Source organism: Leptinotarsa decemlineata, unplaced genomic scaffold (assembly GCF_025532065.1).
Source record: "Leptinotarsa decemlineata unplaced genomic scaffold, Ldec_3_MD MMD2_tig00000505_RagTag_RagTag, whole genome shotgun sequence".
Classification (NCBI taxonomy): Eukaryota; Metazoa; Arthropoda; class Insecta; order Coleoptera; family Chrysomelidae; genus Leptinotarsa; species Leptinotarsa decemlineata.
Window position 1 is genome coordinate 676,075 of NW_027412549.1, and position 13,524 is coordinate 689,598.

Consider the following 13,524-nt stretch of genomic DNA (forward strand, 5'->3'; position numbering starts at 1 on the left):
CTGGGGAGTATGGTGTGTACGGCAGAACTTCGACGCTCAGTTCGTTTAATTTTCGGACGGTAATTTGTGAAGCGTGCGGACGGGCGTTATCGTGGAGCAGGATCGGACCACTTCTGTTGCCCAGGGCTGGCAGCTGCCGACGCAATCTTTGGTACATTTCGTTAATATCCCCACAATAGGACTCTGATGTGATGGTTTGGTCCGGTTGCAGAAAGTTATAGTAAATCACACCAGCCGCTGACTACCATACAGTAACCGTGGTCTTTTTTGTTAGGTTTTCGCCTTTGGAAAGTGCCTGGGTGGCTTATCGATGTGCAACCTCTGTCCTCGACGACTCCTGTTGTCGTGAAGGATTCACTTTTTATCACACGTGACGATCCGATCCAAAAGAGGATTGTTTCGGTTGCACAAAAGCAAAGAAGAACAACTTCTATTGATCTTTCTATTCGTGGGACACCCACTTTTCAAGCTTTTCGAACTTTGCAATTTGCAATACATTTCAAACAATCAAAAACTGCATGGGAGCTGATGCCCAGTTCCTCCACCATTCCACGCACCGTTTGTGATGGATCAGTCTCCACCAGGGTCCTCAAATCCTCCAAATCCTGGATTATGGTAGGTCGACCACTTCGGAGTTCATCTTCGAGACTAAAATTTCCGGAATGAATTTTCGCAAACCAACCTCGAAGGATGTGTTCATTAACATTATCATTGCCAAATGCCTGGTTGATTTTTCGGGCTGTTTCGGCAGCGCTTTGTTTCAATTCGAATTCGTGAAGAAAAATTGATCGAAAATCGCCTAATGACGTCATAGTATAGTCGAAAAGAGGCAAAAAATTAAAATTTGAAAAAAAAATTAACAGCATCAATGTACCTATAGAGTACAAAATTCTCTATCGATCAGTGTATACCACGACACAGTAGAAAAAATATTTATTGAGTTTTACTTTGTAGTAAATGTTCAAGAGGTAGCAAAAACGTATTTGACTTTCTGGAACTTCAACTAGCGTTTCCTAATACGACTGATAACCAGTCCGTGCAAAGCTTATTGTTGAATCATCTGAAAATGAAACTTTTAAAGGGTGATGATCAACCGTATTGCCAAACATGCACCAAACTAACTGACTATTATAAGACAACAAGTATAGCTGAGGCACCAGTCAATCTAATAATAACACTGATGATCTCCAAACATGACTCAACCCCTGACGGAAGCACCAAATTCTTACGAAGGTTCAAAATAGATCAATACTTCAATCTAGCAGACCACTATTATAATCTTCATGCAGTCATTGTTCACCTTGATTCTGGCGTTGAATTAGGTAATAGGGAGTGTTCCTCAGTTTGGGTTATTACAGCAAATGCAAGTTTGAACAAAATAAAGTTGAGTTTAATTCATGAGTTTTTCAAATTCACTTCGAAAAGTATTCAAATTGATGTTTCAAATGTTGGGTTTTGTTTCTAATTCATATATCAAGTTGAAATAATTTATACGTACCTTAGATATTCTACTTTAAAAAAGGAAAATTATCTTTATAAATCAACAATTAAGGCAAAATATAAATTATAGTTCAATACCACCTCCACAGGCCACATAAACAACAGTTGTTTTGTTATTTATTTATATAGAGGAAGATAGGTTAGGTGCCAAAATGTCATATGTCACAGAATGTCTCGGAACTCGGAACATAAGTAAACAGAACAGCACGCCTCTGAAATATGTCATCTTTGTTTGTTTCATACAGGTAACAGATTCATTGTCCTTTATTAGCTATAACCGACGTTGTCAAATGGTGAAATACATTACATTGTCAAATGTTGAATACATTATTTCGTTCCTCTTTTTTAAGTATTTAAATAAATTTTTGAAGAAAAAGGTTGAAATGATAAGTTTAAAATGTGTTGTTTTAGAGCCCTTTTATGAAAACTACTTGATTTTTGTCAGGAGGAGCATTCCCCATTATTACGCATTGGTCAAAGACGAAACGGACTGGTTTAATTTTGACGATAGTCGTGTCACTAAATATTCTAGCGATATCTTGAATTTATTGGAGCCTCTGGAGACACCCTACATTTTATTCTAGGAAAGAGAGGACATTGATAGATTAAAATCTTCAGATGATGTGGTGCTGCAGGTTTTTCTGGGTTTTCCTGCAGCTGAAAAAGCAAATGCACAAATGGAATCAATCAAGTCGCCCCAGAGCGCCAATTAATTTTGGTTGTTGTTGTTTCATAATTTCATGATTTGTATTAATTGCAATTAATTGTAATTACATTTTTATTGAGATATGTAGCTACAGAAACACATAACACCAAACACAAAACAAAATGTGTCTTCAACATTTAAAGCGATTCACTACCTAAAACAAAACCAATGCACTTGAAACCATTCTTCAACAAGCGTGTTCTATTAGTGTATGAGACCTCTTGAATTTAATTTGTTGAACGACATTTTTAATTTTGCCATAACACCTATAAGGTGTTTATTTGAATTGTATGGTTTAAGGTAATTATGATGTGCATGAAATGCACAAATACTAACGTATTTAATTTGATAAAATTAATATCTGTCTAAATAGCTTTCCAATTACCACAATTTCTTCGAACATTGAAATGGGTTTAGCATGATAGACACATGGCATCGCAGACTTCTTCATTGACTCTCAAAAAAAGAACAATATGAATTGTTTCGTTATATCTCAAAGATATTAGGAATCGTTTTTTTTAAAGCTCCACGACTTCACTCGGGTATCACCCCGACTTCACACGGTTATATCGTCATATTTCAACTATTTTACACCAGACATTAATTAATCATACTCAAACACCTTCTTCTTGAATCACTCCGTCCAATGAAAATCTTTTCGATATTTTTTGACTTTATAGTGTTCATATGTGAATTTATTGGCCGACACTTGATGGAAATCCACAATGAATTCTAGAAACACTTTGAGATTTCCACTGAACACTATGAAAACTTTCGATTATGTAACGAAGCACGTTTTGCGGTTTTGTGAAATTCTCACAAGTGTTGGTTATCTTGTTCAGGCAGGCAGACAAACGTGGCGGGGGGAGTTTCTTTTTCAATGTGTAATTGCAAGGTAATTTGTAGTATAGGTACAGTTTGGCAAGTCTATTTGTGTCTCTGAATATTGGATGCGCAGTAGATTAGCCAGCGGGTGGGGCGAGAGCTCATTAACATCGAGAAACTCGTGTAGTGAACATCGTATTCGTGCAGAATTCATTCTATATGGTGAACTGTGAGTAATTTGTCTTTGATCAGTAAACTGAAAAACAAGGTTCTCAATGGACAAAGCAGAGAAATTGTGAACAACGTATTAAGTTTATGCAAGCTAAAGCAACGGCAGATGAAATAAAAAATCATCTTGCGAAGGTAAAAAGTAATAGTAATAATAAGAAAAATTGTAACCAATATTATGTTTTAACTTTGAGGATTCAAGGACGAGTAGTTGATTCTACAGGGTGCGTACGAACTATACAAAAACTGAAATCAGAGATGAAAAAATTAGAAAATGTTGAATAAAAAACATTGTCAACTCCAAAAAATGTATCAAACATTCCAGAATTGTGATGGATGATGCTGATTTGTCAATTTTACACACATGCATAACTAATTTCCAAATTGAAGAGAAACGAATTCCTAAACTCGGGATATTTCATAAAACTATCATCCGAGACTATCAGCGTAGCAAGAAGTCTTTGCGAACAGAAATTCATGAACTTGGATTTCGATTAAGAAAGGTGAAAAAGGTGAAAAATGACAGATGGAACGCCAGCCTATTTTACTACTTAGGATATAATTCTAGAAGAAAATGCGGACCTATAGAGAACAATGTCGACCTATCATTTATATGGCTGAAACAGTCACGCTACACACACCCACCAAAAAGGTTGGAGTTATCATACCACGGAAGGTTGTAATACAACACCTGTATTACAAATTGTGTTGTGGTGATCACCTGTATTACAAATTGTAATACAGGTGATCACCACAACAAGGTACATTTTGATAACTATAATAAATGGGTGTCGGAACAATTGATTTCGAATTTGTCGTCGATAAGATTCGTGGTGATCGATAACGCACCATATCATAATGAACAAATCGACAAAATGTCAGTGACATTTTCAAATAGATTTAAAAGATCAGTTCTTCCTAGCGCCAAATCACAACGTTGAACGATTACCGCCATATCACCCAGACTTGAATCCAGTTGAGTTAGTTTCGGATGGACTGAATGATAAGGTGGCAAATAAAAATGTTACTTTCGAATACTACGATATCATGCAATATTGCGACGATTTTTGTGAACAGTTTTCTTCCGAGCGAGCAATGGAAATCTCGTTGTGAACGAGCAAGAAAATTTGAATACGATTTCATGTCAAATGAACCCAATAAAGACATCAATGTGGATGCTTTCATTATCAATTAATATGATGAGGATAGCGACACTGCATCGGAACAGGAATATGAGGATGACGCTTCAGAAGATGAAGATGGTAATCCATCCGGAATCGTAACACTTCCTGACGAAAACCATGTATCAACAGTAGGCGAAAAATCATATTATAATCTTTAGGCAACCAATATTCCAAAATATTATATGAATTGTATCTATTTATATAGATACAATTTACATAGATGCAATATTGCATGAAAGGGACTGACCCGTTAATAACACTATCCATGATAATATTTAAACCATTTTCACAAACTTTTTTTTAACTCTTGACGCGTTTCGCTAACACCATAGCTAAACCGATGATTGAAAAAAATTTGGTGAAAATTGTTTAAATTATTATCATGGATAATGTTTTATAGATTATCTACCTATCATGATTCACAATCATTTATGTGTATAAAAATAAATCAAAGGTTCAATATAATAATCATGATTATGATACAAGAAATTAATTAACATATTCTTCAAAAAATTGAGTGAAGAAAACAAAAAAATTACATGTATATAATTCTTTATATATTTGATAAGCTGTCTCATTATATAAAAAATTCCAAATTTGTTTTTTCATATAAAAATAAAACTAAAGAATGGATAATGATATAATGAATTTCAATAAATCATGATATACATTTCATCAACTACATTTCTGAATAATTTTATTTAATTCATATATTGCTATTAAACACATATTTTAAAGTTATTTAATCAAGTGTTATTTTCTTTTTTTCACATATGTTCATATACTTTGTATATGATGATGTATATGTCAGATTGTATTTATAAAGATGTTTGGCACAATTTTCATGTATCAAGGTTATTATCATTGAATTATTATTATTATTATTATTAAAAGAAATATGTATCATCTGGTGACGTTTTAAAGACTCTATCCATTTTCTTTATCCAACCTATTTAAATCAAAACATTATCATTTGTAGTTATGATTCGTCTCTTGATGTAAATAAATTTGATATTATTATTATTACCGATACTGACACTGATAATATCAAATTGATCGTCGGTATGATAATGAAGATGGATAAAGTATTCGAAACATCACCAGATAAGTATACAAATAGAATAGGTTTCCGTGGTTAGAAATTTGAACATCTGATTTCGAGTTGAACCGCATTCCAAATTTTGAGTTGTTCGACGTTTCGGCTTCGACTTTGACATTTTCAGGAAGTAGAAAAGTGTGGCTGCACTGAGAGATATACTTTATATATTCTTATTGCTTTTGAAATGAAGATTCATATTCCTTATTGGATTTTATAGTTGATTCAGAAACAATTTTATAGATTTAATGGGAATACTTACTTCGAATAAGACATTGCGATAATTTTAATCTGAAAAAAGTCTACAGGTATTCGTTGAGTGATTCTTCACTGGATGAATCAGTTTTCCTTAGGATTGATGACAATTGGAATAATTTTTTCTGAAGTATGCGATCATCCAGATCCCACATCTCTGCTTCGATTCTGATTGTTTTGTGGATACATTTTTCCCAAGCTTCTTGATCGACTGTTATCAGAGCACTATATAGGTATTTCTTTACTTCACACAGCTTGAAGGTCTTATTATTCCTTGCGATGAATCCTTTAACTTGATTCACAGAGATAAGGCGGCAACCGAGGAACTGACATTCCTTTAGTTTTCGCCATCTCATCGGTGACTAACCTGACGAATTTTGACTTATGACGTTTAGCCACGTTGAGGAGCTCCGCTTTTAACATGGTCGATTCAAAAGGAATAGCTTTGTAACCACTCAGTAATATCTGCTTTCTTCCAACACGACGTCGGCAGCTTCTCGACTCGTCTACTGTCGTAACTTGCGTTATCCATTACTATTACGGATTTCTGCGGAAGTTTAACAAGTATGTTTTTAAACCATTCTTCGAATACTATGGCATCCATTTCTTGATGATAATCTCCATTTTTCTTCGATTCAAACACCATCAATCCATCTTTCAAGAATCATTCACTGCTGCCTATGTGAGTCATGATAAGACGACGACTTTTTTCAACTGGAATTTTCAAATCAGTGGACCAACCTTCCATAAAGGCTTGTCTTCCACTTTTGATGTTCTGATCTTGCCAAATCTTCGAGACGGTATGACCCTCATTGACCAATGTTTCATCCAAATAAAAAATAGATTTACCTAGTGCTCTGGCTTCCTTTGTCTCTCTTAAATAGTTTCTTCTTCATTCTACAATCTCTGATTTTTCTATTAACATGCTCTTTCTACCTTGCTTTCCAAAAGTGAAATTCAGCTCATGTAATATCTTCCATAATCGAGTTCTGTCTTCACGAATAACTGACAAAACTTTATTTATTGTTATTTCGTGACATTTCGTTTTTTATTTAAAAAGAGTGTACTGTTCCCCTAATAGAATTCTTCACTTCTTCAACGATAACCAAACAGTTTCTACCAGTGGATACTTTCGGCTCGAAAAAGTTGTTGTTTTCCTTGAGTTCCTTGAGAATTCTAAAAATTGTCGATCTATTGACACTGGTCATACTCGCGCTTTTTTGCACTACTTCCTCCTTACTTTTTATTTCGGGCAGATATAGTATTCTTAAAGAATTATATACATTCATAACAACTGTTTTTTCATTTATATTTAATGGTGACAATTTCGGACGCTTCACTATTTCCGAACAACTAGCTTTCATGTTGTATAGCTGTTTATTCAACGAGCTCTCGAAGTAAACTGAAGAATGTCATGAATAACCCCGAAAAGCCAAGTCGGTCTTATTGATGGGTGCGATGTGTCTGTTGACAGTATACTTCAAAGGAATATCTATATCGCCTTGGTTACTACTGGACATATTTTAACATTTGTCATAGTAGATTTGTTATTTTATTTGTTATGAATGATATTCATATATTCAATTCGTTGAGAGTAGATAATTTGAATGCAGTACGCCTAAGGCACTAAAATATATATATAGATATACTGCTGTAGTCTCTCTCATTTCTGGATAGATTAAACAACACTTGCCGAATTTACTTAAGCCAAAATTCTCTTCTTGATTGGTCTTTCTGATAAAAGTTGGTATAGCACAGTTACCATCTTTCTTTATCGTTCGCGCATCTCAGACACAGCTAGATTTGCCAAGCCGTACCTGTTTGTTCTTTGTGGATGTTATTCTGGTCCATCTTGGAAAAACTAACATTCCTGATTCATTTCTGGTATCTTTGCAATAATCAACAATGATTGTCTGCACGCACCGCGGACTGATTGCTTTGATGAACGAATCTTAATAACAATCTCAAGTGGACCACCTTGTACGTGATGGGTCTCACTGCCGTTGAGAATGGGAATGGTAGTTGCACGCATCTCTTGCCAGAATTCTCCGCATTCCAAACAAACGCGGCTGGGCGTATGCTATGAGAATGTTTATAATGATTCCTCTAAAGTTATTACACAACAAGATATAATACCTGATATTAGTAATTATCATAATGTGCCTCCTTCTTGAATTAAACTGGAAGAAAAACTGCTTTGACAGTCCTAAGGTTACCTTGCGAAATAAAATATTCCAAGACTGTATATAATTTGCTGACCAGAAAAGTATGGCCAAATAAGACATTCATAATCTGTATATCATGTTTATATTAAAAAATATACATGAATTTCACTTGATATTGATGTCACCTTTAATAGGATTGAAATCCACCCTTATATTTTATCTGCCTTTCATGTACTCGTAATTTCGAAGGGTAGTTTGTCTATTCTTGTCTCGTCGGAATATTTCGATCAAACTTCAAATTTTTATCTCTCTTTTTATGCCATAATCGCCGTCGTTGAAAAAAACTTGGATCTACCCCTTTCCAAGGGAAGTTCACTCTTGTGATTTTTCAAAATATTTTGCTGGCCAAGGCCTTCCCCTCGGGATATTTAAATCAAACTTCATGTTTCATCTCTTTTTTTAATGTTATTATTGTCACCAAGGAGAAAAGTTGGATTTATCTCTTCTGCAGGATAGTTTGTTCTTGCGATTTTTCAATATATTTTGCTGACCAAAGAAACAATACCTCTAGAGTTCCAATAACTAATACATACTAGAAAATATAACTCAATAAACGTAGTATAACACTTATTGAAATGCAAGCAGTTAGCGCATATTACATGCACAAGTACAGTATTACCTCCTCAAATGCCCCACCAGCTTTTCAACAGTGGAAACGGGAGTAGGTATAAAGAAAGAAGAAAGGAGTAAATTAATTTTAGAATCTTTTATTGATGCAAGTTATGGGAAAGAGAGCAAGGAAAAATAAATGATATTAAAAGAAAGGATTTTGCCACAATGATTTCCTAGTTGTCTAATTCAACTGATGAATTATCTACCCTCTAGTATGCATTCCATCGGTTTACAGTTATTTAAAGGTAGCAAAGGTTTTAAAATTTCAGTTACAACACACTAAACTAATATAATCGAAACTAAGTAAAAGTAGGTACTTTATAGCTAGATGAAGTGGGTTTCGCAGTAGCGCTGACAGTTTTGGTAGTGCTATTCCTTTGATGCTAATGCGTCCCGTTCAGACCAAAATGAACGATAAAAAGGAACAATATTACCTTCTTAGAGACATGAGGTTTACTATCATCCGCTCTTATGTCGCTACTAACAGTGGTGAGTCATTTAGGTGTCCAAGAAGTGGAGATTCGCCAACCGCTTTTCTCAAAGTTGGGGAGATTTTAAGGGCGTTATCAGTTAGCAACGAACAAGCAAATGGAAAATGAAGGCCTAAAAATTGTATACATGTCTGAACATAATTTCTTGCAAGCAAAAAGGTCGTATCAATAAAACACAAAATGTTTGTTCATACCTGAGATGGAGTGTGGCCTTTTGAGATGTCTGAGTTCTTCGACAAGGTAAACTTCAATTTGAGAGTTTCAAGTAATTCCTACATAAATCCTACGACAGTAGATAATTGATTATCTCCCTTGAGATAAATCAATTGTCGACTCAGTAATACTTTGAAACCTTCTTTCAAATCCGCAAAATTGCGATGTTCTTCCCGTGTCTGGTCCAAAACCAAGAAAAGAAAGAAGAGACGTTTTTTTTCTGAAGTTTCCAAATGTCGAAATGACATGAACTGTCATAAAAGACAGATGAATTATTTGTAGAAAAAAACGATGTCTTATAAATAAACTTTGTGAATCTGCCGATTCCAGCAATGATACGAAGACTCGTTTCATATATTCCTGGAATATACAGGGTCATAATAAATCGTAATACGAAATGAATTGCTATATTTTAAGTAAACTATGAACTATGTGGAATTTTATAGACTTTTCCTTTCTCCATTATAAAATCTACTGGGGGTTTACTAAAAATTGAGGTAGTGATTTTGAAACCGTAACAACAGGGTGAGTCAACAAGCTTCCCTCGGTCCATTGCTATCAGGCAAAACAATTTTTCGAATTGCTCAATTTTTTTTCGCAGTCATATTGATAAATACTTTCTTTCGAAATCATTTTCTCACATACTGGGTGATTCAGCCGAGCGTGGCCAACCAAAGTTATATATTTTTAAATGGAACATCCAGTATATGAATCCGTCATTCGATTACATATTTTTTTAAGCTCTTTAAGAAATTTTTGTTTTTGAATTTCTATTGCGGCATTGCCAAGTTATTCCAGAAAACCCTATTTTGCAGACAATATTTTTTTAATTCACCACCTGCATGTCTACAGCAATTAAGTGGATATTTTTTAGGAATAGTTAGTCAACATCAGTATGATAATTTCGGAAATCTCAACTTTCGGAAAAAATATATATGGTGCTCGGTAAAACTGGTCGAGTTTCATTCATTTTCAAACAGATATAATTCAACTTTTTCAAATGGAACACCCTGTATTTTTTCATTTATGTGAAATGTTTCAACATTTCACATTTTTTATCGGAGGTATACTATACGAAAAACAGATATTTTACAAATTATACCCAGTTTAATTAATTGTTGTACCCACAAAAAATTCATTTATTTACGTTCTCTTACTGAAAATTTTTTCAATGTGAACAATAATGCCTAATTTTTTTATTGAATCGAGGATTCCAAAATGGCGACCATTTTTGGCAACACATAATGTTAGTCTTTTTTTAAAGAAATCTCTACACGTTCCAGCATATCCTCTGTGATTTCCCTCAAAGCTTTAGTGATTCTTCGTTTCATGTCTTCTATAGATGTTGGAGGAGTTTGGTAGACAATCCATTTGATATACCTCAATAAACAATTTGTTTGTTGGGGTATTTCCGTACCTCAGTTTTATAGAATGTGGTGGTGCACCGTCTTGTTGTAGCCACATTCTAAGTATTGTTCAATATGGAACTCCGTCCAATAAATTTGGAAACTAATGCCGAAACAATTTACATATTTTCTTCCAGTGCAATGTCCATCCAAAAAATACGAACCGATAACTCTTGTTCCGAGAATTCCACCCCAAACATTCAGTGACCAACACTGTTGATGGTTCAGGCAACGAACAAAATGGGGGTTTTCCGTTGCATAATAACGCCTTATACAGTTCCATTTTTATGAAAAGTCGCTTCATCAGAAAATAACACGAAATCGAAAAAGTCATTTTGCTGATTGATCTTTTCTATGCCCCATCGGCAAAATTGAACACGTTTTTCAAAATCTCTTCCTCTTAACTCTTGCATTAATTGCATGTGGTAAGGATGAAATTTGCTTGCTCGTATCATTCGAGACACGCTGGTTTGTGAAAATCCTAATTCCCTGCTCAGGTCTCAGGTACTCACATGAGGATTTTCAACAAGGTGAAGAGCAATTTGAAATGCATTCTCTTCATTTGTTACAGGGCAAACACGTTCGAACTTCTCGTGATTGACAATATCAGTTCTTACAAATTTTGTTTTTAGAGTGTGAAATGCCCTTTCATCTGGTTGTCTTCTTTCGGGGAACTTCTCTTTGCAAATCCTAGATGCAAGGAGACAGTTTCTGTCACTTTCTCCCAAAGCATAAACCATTAATTTGCACCATATCTTCCAATACATAATTCATAATGAAAATGATTCAATCTACACGCGAAAAAAAACCTCAACACATGACGTTATTGACAAATCCCGAGATTAATTTTTTTATGTCAGTCATGGATAACTGGGTTTTTAAAGAAAAAAAAAACAGTATAAATATTCTTTAGGTTTTTTACGCATTTCTCACAGTTGAAACCGCTGATAACTATCACTAGATGGTATGAAAAATGCTAATGTAGTAGCGATTAGTTTGAATATTCAAAAAACAAATTCGAGTAAGTGAACGTAAGAAAATAGATTTTTTTGTCGTTACAACAATTACTAAAACTTGGTATAATTTCTAAATTATCAAATTTTTCTATAGTATAACTCTGATAAAAATGTAGTGAAATGTTGAAACATTTCATACAAAAATACAGGATGTTCCATTTGAAAAAGTTGAATTATGTCTGTTTGAAAATGTTTTCGCTCGGTTTTACCGAGCACCTTGTATATTGTTTCCAAAAGTTGAGATTTCAGAAATTATCAAAGTGATGTTGACTAACTATTCCTAAAAAATATCCGCTTAATTGCTGTAGCAAAATAGGTTTTTCTGAAATAACGGCAATGCCGCAATAGAAATTAGGGAGCTAAAAAAATAAGTAATCGAATAACGTATTCATATGCTGGATGCTTCATGAAAAAATATATAACTTTGGTTGGCCACGCTCGGCTGAATTACCCAGTGTGCGAGAAAATAATTTTAGAAGATAGTATTTATCGATATGACTGCGAAAAAAAATTGAGCAATTCGAAAAATTATTTTTCCTGATAGCAATGGACCGAGGGAATCTTGTTGACTCACCCTGTATAATGCTAGTATAGGTAATACTATTATACTTGTGCTACATGTAGATATGCTTTCAAAATACAGAAAAATGCAGACTATGCTTGCTAACAGTCACAGTTTTCAAGAAATGAGATGATTCTGCAACGTTACATGACTGACAAACTGCGAATAGTCATGATGCTCCCCCTTTCGGACTCGAGTTTTTTTTAGTCTACCAAAAAAATTGAAACACAGTATATATACGTTATTTATGATTTCTTTAAAGAATTTTGCTACCCATCATAATGTCATATCTATGGTCGATTTCGACTTCTGACATGTGCACTAGAGTGCACACTCGGTCTCAATGGTAATATTGCTACCAATAGAAAATAAAGCAATTCATTTTTAGAGGTAATTTTTATTCATTTTGTTGTATAGTATAATGTGAAACAATTCTGTTTTTTTGCTATGCACAAATGGACTTGACATTTTTGGCAAAAAATGTGTGTTTGAGATTTACAAATCGGCATTTTGCACCTACTTGCAAAATTCCTATTGTCAAATTCCGGATAGTGCTTTATTCCATCGAGTCTAACTTCGTCTACTGTCTTCATTTCTTTTCGGTTTCTGATCCTTACCATCGGTGAAATTGTTGGCGAATCTCTTGAAGGCCGTGATCTCGGTGTCGACTCAGCCCTGGTCCCACCAATCAGGCCCTCAGCAACACGAAAATGCAACAATCCTCAGCCTTCTGCCGGTACTCGATCCAACCATTTGTGCATGCTATATCGATTCCATGGGTGAGCACCACTTGGCCATCGTTACTGATGAGTTCTTCCGCATATCCACGACCTTTACTTTTCATTACAGTGTCTGAGGAGAAGGGAGGTCTACCAAAACGGTCCACCCGTGCGGTACCAGAAGCGTAAATGTATGAATTTCTCAAATACTGTAGTAAATTATAATTCGAAAAATAGTTGTCAAAGTAAAGTTGTATGTTGACTCCCTCGATCCTTTCAGAAAGTTTGAGTACAACTGAAGTTCCAAGTCCAAAAACTTCTTGCTGCTCAATAGTCAGCTCAGTTGTACTCCCTTGGTATATGAGAAAATCATACATCAGGCCACTCGACCCACACAAAGCGAACAGTTTGATACCCCATGGACAAGGTTTTCCCTTTATATACTGCTTCACATTTAGCCTCCCTTTGAAGGGAATCATTTGCTCG

The 13,524-nt window shown here is 34.7% G+C and overlaps 1 long non-coding RNA gene across 1 annotated transcript; it reads right to left on the reverse strand.

Annotated features, from left to right (window-relative positions):
• Nucleotides 1-8,706: 8,706 nt before the first annotated feature.
• On the reverse strand, nt 8,707-9,656 carry LOC111503446 (uncharacterized). Its single transcript, XR_002721872.2, has 2 exons — nt 9,317-9,656; nt 8,707-9,234 (listed from the first exon to the last, which is right to left on the reverse strand). It is a non-coding gene; the product is annotated as an uncharacterized lncRNA (long non-coding RNA).
• Between the last annotated feature and the right edge of the window lie 3,868 nt (nt 9,657-13,524).